Genomic DNA, 7,435 nt, shown 5'->3' with positions numbered 1-7,435 from the left:
ACCTCATGAGGAAATTACAAATCTCATTTACATGACAAGACATGTAGAAAATGACATGACAAAAATCTGAAAGTCTTTTTCTGCAGAGATGAAAAAGTCATTTCTCTAGTTCAAGGTAATTGCAAAAAACCTACAGTAGTCAAAAAATCTTGAAAAAGAAGAACAAAGTTGGAGAATGAAAACTTTCTGATTTCCAACTTTTACTACAAAGCCTCAGCAGTCAAAACGGTGTGGTTTAGCATGAGAACAAACTTATAGTTGCATGGGGAAAAATTGGAAGACAAGATATAAACTTATACAGATGAGCAGTTGACTTTAAATGAAGATGTCAAGACCACACAATGGGGAAAAATGGTCTCTTCGACAAATCGTGTTGGGAAAAAGTGATCTCCACATGCAGAAGAAGGAAGCTGGACCCTTACACACACCATATGCAAAAATTACCTCAGGATGAATCAGTATAAAAGCTAAACTTATAAAACATTTATATAAAAACAGAATCAATATTCATAACCTTGGACTTGACGATTGTTTCTTAGATGTGACACTGAAAGGACAAACAGCAAAGAATAAATAGATTAATTGAACATCTTCAAATTTTAAAATATATATGCACCAAAAAATACTAACCAGAGTGTAAAAGACAGTCTAAAATTGGAAAATATATTTCAAATCATGCATCTAATAAAGGTCTATTATTCACAAAATATAAAGCATACGTTTAACTCAACAACCACAAAAAGACCCAATTTAAAAAATAACCCAATAGCTTCAATGGACATTTCTACAAAGATATACAAATGCACAGCAAGTCAATGAAAGAAGGTCAGCTCATCAGACATTAGGGAAATGCAAATGAAACCACAATGAGCTGCCACTTCACACTCACTAGATTGACCACCATATGAAAAAAAACCCCACAAATGTTGATAAGAATGAGAAATTTGGACCCACATACATAGTTGGTGGGAATGTGAAATGATTCAGCCATTGTGGAAAGCAGTTTGGCAGTTCCTTAAAAAGTTAAGCCTGAAATTGCCACATGTACTAGAATTTTCCCTTCTAGATAGAAGTATCAGTTATGTAAGATTAATAAGTTCTAGAGATCTGCCATACAACTATGTGCCTATAGTTAACAATACCGTACTGTGCATGAACATTTGTAAAGAGGGTAGATCTTGTGTTAAGTGATCTTATCACAAAAAAGAAAAGAAAAAGAATTGCAAACAAATATTTGAACAAACACTTATGCAAATGTGTTCATAGAAGAACTATTCACAATAGAAAAAAGTGAACAATAGCCCAAATGCCCAACAATTTGGTGAATGGAAAAACACCAACAACAATTAGCCGAGAAATGTCTTCAACTAGTGCATTTTCCCAGAGCGTGGAGACAGAAACCACAATATCAGGTGAAGAGTTTGTCTGGGGTACAATAGCTGGTGAGGAGGCAGAAATGACTCTGAGGTTTTGATGGAGAGAGATGAAGAGAAGGTGCTGCTCCTTATAGGAACAAGAAAGTCAGAGAGAGGAAGAACTCAGGAGAAAGGAAACCACAGACCCAGGCCAGGAGGGAGGTGGTGGCTCCCTCTGTGAGGCAGTTGACAGTATTATAAACATCTCCCCAAGCCTCCTCTTGGGGTCATCCCTCTTGTGATAGCCCCATTGGATCCTCTAGGCAAGGAAAGTAGAGAGTGGAAGAGACTTCAATTCTCCACTCTCTTCTACCTTACATGCAATCAACAAATTCAACAGTCCTGCCATTGAGCCCTTCTTTCCATGACCCTGTTCCATCACCACACTCAAGTTCAGTTGAAGACTCAAGATGTCTTGTTGGTGCCATCTTATAAGCCTTCTTCCTACCCCAATTCCCAGGCCCCTACTCTCTGAAGAAGAGTTATTTTCATGGCCTCAAACCTATGTGTCACTGACCCTCTCCTGCACAAAACCCTTCCAGACATCTCTTCCTTCCTTCAAGTAAATTCCCACTTTCTCCACTTGACATTCCGTGTTGTTGGTAATCAGGCTGAGCTAAAGTCTCCAGTCTTAGCAAGGTGGATCCTCCCTACAAACTAAAGTCAATCCAGTTGTGCACTTCCCCTATCCAAACACACGTGCAACCTGAGTAATTAGCACATTTGCGCCTTCTCGTGGTGGCTCCCTGAGGCAATTAGAACGTAGCTGACTCCTTTCCAAACTTCCTAGACAGACAGTGATAATGACAAAGAACTCTTCCTGCCTCATCCCACTCAACTGTGAATGTATTTTTGTTTGAGGGTTTGTGTAAGAGAGTTACATGAGAAATCCTCATAAGCCACTTAGATTACCGATTGACTCATCATCAGATTAATGATGGAGTTTCATTACTGTTTATATCAATACGGTCCTCCTACAGAGCAGTCCCTACAGAGTGGTGCTCTTCTCAAAATAGAAGTCTCTTCATGCATTCCTTTACTGAAGATGTTCCTGCTGTCGGAAAGACAAATCCCAGAAATATCTGCAGGGGTGCACAAGACCTTGTGTGACCAAGGACCAGTGTTACCTGATTACGCACAGTTCTTAGACTAGTTCACTCACTTCCTGGTCGAGGATGCAGGTGACTCACCATAATTGTGCTAACCCTACCTTGTCTTGGTCTCTCCTTCTCCAGAATGTCCCCAAACGCCCATCACTAAAGTTGCTAGATGTCCACCTGTTATTGAGTCTCTCTGTTTTCTGTTTTTCTCCTTCTGTACAACTGATCAAAACCATAGCCAAATAACCAATTGTCTAAATATCTGTATTGTTTGTTGTCACTAACGAGACCTCAATGAGTCCACAGAATAAATTGGTCAGCTTCACTACTGAATCTCATGCCTGGACTTGGTGACTGCTCAATAGACACTGGTTGATGCCTGGAGGGTAGAAGGAAGCAATAATATTTGCATTTAAGCAGTCTCAGAAAAGGGGAGTAACTTATCCAAGGTTGCGCAGGTTCTATAAGTGGCAGAGTCAGAATTGGAACTACAACGCACTGGCTCCCAGGCCTTGCCCTGCGTCTTTTACCCTCATGTTCTGGGACAAGTGTCATTCTCTGGATTTGGGTTTGGCATGCGGTGGAGGCAGAATTTGTGGGGTCTGGAGACTCATATCTGGTCTGGCAGATTCTCAAGCATGCTGTCTTTTTGGCCCCATCCTTTAGGGAGACAACAACTAGGTCCTGGGCGGGGCTGTTCTTCTTCCTCTGAGGCCACATATGAGAAACCCGTGATATGTCACATGGAGCCCAGACCTTTTCATATCCTATGTGTCTGTCCATCTTGCTGGCCTCTGTAGACTTCATAAGTTGTCTGCATGGTTGTAGACCAGGGGATGCAGCACCAGAACACCTATTCTCACAGCCTTTCTCTGGCTCAGCAAACTGGGGGAAAATAGGAGTGATGGTTCCTCTCTCCTCCCAGGTCTTGGTCTCTGAGAGACCCCAGGACTCAGGAGGCTCAGCGGAGGTATATCTTCTTGAGGAAGGAGAGTGGGCTCAGTGCCTAGAACCGGCCCCAGTACTCAGGGTCCCCAGCAAGGTCTGGGCCTTCTATGTGTAGTTGGGGGGGACATGCTCACACAGAGAACTCTCTTCCAGTGTCAGGGCCTGTGGGACCAAATACAAGTGGGTGAGTCCTCCCTCACACCACCTTCTTTAGAACAATGAACTTCCCAAGACAGCTAGGGTAACACAGAGGGTCTGCGCTGATGGTGACCAGTTGAATGTGGCCTTGAGTGACAGCTGGGGAAGCTGAGGGGAGGAGGGCTCCCCTGACACTCAGGTCTGACTCCTTTCCAGGACACCCCCCCAAACTCACTATCTGGGCTGACCCAGGCCCCGTGGTCACCTCTGGAAGCCCTGTGACCATCTGGTGTCAGGGGTCTCTGAGGCTGATGGCTAACATCTATTTAAGGAGAGGATCTCTAAATCCTTGGATACAGTGGTCTGCAAGACTACAGCAATGAGACAGTTCCTCCCTTGAACCCACAGTGCACACACTACAGGGCTATATCAGTGTGCAGATCACACCAGGAGGAATGTTCAGAGTGCAGTGACCTTCTGTCCCTGGTGGTGATGGGTAAAAGGGAGGAGTCCGGCGCCCTCCTCACTATGGGCTCCTCCTCACAGGCACAGGGGAATGGAGTGTGGGATCAGTGGACCTCAGCCCTCACAGCCCACACCTGGTGTATGTGGGCCGACAGTCCCACCCTTTAATACAACTCCCTTCTTCTCCCTCAGGAGTGTCAGCGCACCCTTCCTCTCAGCCCTCCCAGGTGCTGTGGTGGGGTCAGGAAGGAATCTATGTGGTCAGTATGAGAGGAAATATATGAAGGGGAAGAGCCTCAACTGAGGCAAGGAGAAAAGAACTGACTCCATCTCTGTCCGTGGTGCTGATTTCTGGGAGTCCATAAGAGTCATCATGGCACATTTGAAAGAGTAGAATAAAGATATCCTCCTTCTTCAGAAGGAGGAGGTTGGGGCATTCACTGGAAGTCATAAGCTTAAGTTGAGTTGGCTCAGCCACCTTTGATTGAGACATTGACAAAATTCCATCTAAATCTGAAACTTTATTCTCTCATCGATCAAAAGTAGAATCCTATCCTGGATTTCAAAAGGCTCAATTAGTTCTGAAGTTCTTGGCCAGTGAATTTCTGTGGAAGAATGCCTAGAAATTCTTCTCTGGGGACTTTTATCCCCTCTGAGCATGTTCTGTATCCACCAGGAAGTACTGTCATTATGGGATAGGGGGAGAAGAAGGGCAATATTTTTGCCCAATTTCCAACTGCACCAGGTTGTCAGTCAGATCAGATCATCCTCTGAATCATCTTCCATAAGAGCTTATGTCTAGTATTCCCTTCCTCCCTCTCAGTGTTACCTGGTATTCCCTAGCATTTCTTTTCTTAAATTATCAGAACCTATCTTATGTCTATCGGTATCTGTATTTTTGTATATGTATCCATTTGAATATTTTCTTTCATCATTTACCTTTTTTTGCTTATTTCTTATAGTCTTCCTACCTATTATACAAACTGAAAGAATAGTTAGAGATTGTGTTAATTGTGGTTATCCTTCATCCAGGAAATTTGCCTGATGTGTTGTAGATATTCCAACGTTAATTTTCTAAAGGAATAGATTGATAGACAGAGGAAAGGAAAATTATATGAAATATATAATTCTGATCCAGACACAAAAAGAGCTGGCCGAAATGGAGGAACTGAAATATAGACGCAGACCTTCACTCCTTCATATTCCTGATTATCAGGGCAAAATTAAGCGCCAGATGTTCATCTTTGCTTTCTAACTAGATGGAAGAATTGACATGGGAGATAACCACCTCAAGAGATTGAGATTGGCGTTAGCTAGTTTTAGAGACTCACTGGAGGTCAGAGAAGAGATTACCTAAGCATGGCTAAGTTTCCTCACCAGCACTTTTGATTTTTGGCTTTTGGGAGTAGCCGATACCCTCAGATCATAAGAAAACAAATCAGACTCTAAGAGGAATGAGTAATGAGAGATTCTCTCATGGGGCTGGAGACAGAGGCTCAAATCCTGCCAACAGAAGGCAGGTGCCCAGAGTGAACATGCAGGGATCCTGGGGTGATGTCAGTCTTCCCTGATGACTATGATCTCTTTGTCCTCAATCTCTAAGTAAAAAACCCAAGACTGCATAGGGGAGAATATCATCCAAATGGGTATCTCTCCCTTGATCATTGTGGTTCTCAGGGTGCTGCTGCTTTGAGCTCAGTACTGTCAGAGAATCACCTAAAGTTGCAGCCAGGAGAACAAAACCATCATTTGGCAAGGTAGAGCCTTGGAAATAAATCTGATAATACCAAGAGGTTCTGAAAGAAAATCTGGGGCATAACTTGGGGGAACTGTCTGCTGAGAATACTGATAATGTTAACATGGTTCAGGTGCAGGAAAATGTCTGGGTTATTTCTGCAGAGGCTTTGTTTGTAATGAAACTGTGGTAATTTCCCTCCCTACCCCTATTGATTGTTCTTTTCTCATCCCTATGACCTGACTTTACCCCACGTGGCATGTTTAGGTCCACATTATACCCAACTTCATGCTCTGGGCCACTTTAATTTAATATATTTTTCTCTGTTTTCACTTACCACATTACCAGAAGTTTGTATTCCTTCAGGTCAGAATACAGAATCTTTTTTTTTTTTTTCCTTTTTCTCCCCAAAGCCCCCCAGTACATAGTTGTATATTCTTCGTTGTGGGTCCCTCTAGTTGTGGCATGTGGGACGCCACCTCAGCGTGGCCCGATGAGCAGTGCCATGTCCGCGCCCAGGATCCAAACCAACGAAACACTGGGTCGCCTGCAGCGGAGCGCGTGAACTTAACCACTCAGCCACGGGGCCAGCCCCTACAGAATCTTTTTTAAATAACTGAATAAATGGGTGAAAATTAGAACAGATAAATCCAAAATAATTCCCCCAAACCCTCTCTGGAACTATTAAACCCTTCTCTCCTTTACAGATGATAACTGGTATGTTTCTCCAGAAATACTAACAGTGTGAGCACACTGGTGTTTGAAGTGAAAGTCAAGTGGTGTACCAGTAAACCAGCTCTCAGAAAAATTCATTATTAAAAAACTATGGTACACTATAAAGAGATGTTGTAACGTTTTGTTCAAGATGGATTCCTCAGAGTCTTCTGGAACACTGACAATTTTCTTCTTGACTTTCATTTATTGTCTCACAAGTCTATTGTTGTTATTGGTAAATAACACATTTATAGTTATAACTTTTGCTTACATTCCATACAATCTAGTGAGATGGGATGGAAGTAGGATGGAGAAAGTCATAGCCTTCACTAGACAACAGATATCAACCAAAGTTGCTCTTGATCTATTATATCAAATACCTCACTTGTTCTCATTGAGGTTCCCTCAAAACAAGATCACCTTTTACCTGTTCAGCTTCACATGAGTCTAATCACACAATGAGCCCCTACCCAGGTGAGAAACTGGATCTATGAACATATTGCCCTATATCACAAGATGTGTAATTATGAACTAAAAATGCGTTCATGTGAGTTTCTGAACCTATCACGTCCCTTGCATCTGTATTGAGAGGGAGGTCATCACTATGGACTTGGGGTTACTTTAGAGATAAGGTTCACCTCTTTCTGATTTTGACTGTCAAAATCATTCTGTGGGAGCATGATGGTAGGAATTCTTGTTCTGCCATCCTGATGACAGTTCTCTGTATGCCTGCTTTTTTTATTCTGGCATTCTCTGAGGTTTGATATGTTGTAATTTCATCATCTCTTTTTCTTAATGTCATAAATTTAAACAAATATTTGATGTTTGACTATTTTACTAATTTCATAAAGTATTAGATGTTTTTATAATACCTTATTTTTGTTGATTACTAATTAAATTGCAGCCTACTCAGGGAATAT

This window comes from Equus quagga, chromosome 13 (genome assembly GCF_021613505.1).
Source record: "Equus quagga isolate Etosha38 chromosome 13, UCLA_HA_Equagga_1.0, whole genome shotgun sequence".
In the NCBI taxonomy this organism is placed as follows: domain Eukaryota; kingdom Metazoa; phylum Chordata; class Mammalia; order Perissodactyla; family Equidae; genus Equus; species Equus quagga.
The sequence above is the reverse complement of the archived record's forward strand: the minus strand, read 5'-3'. Positions refer to the sequence as shown.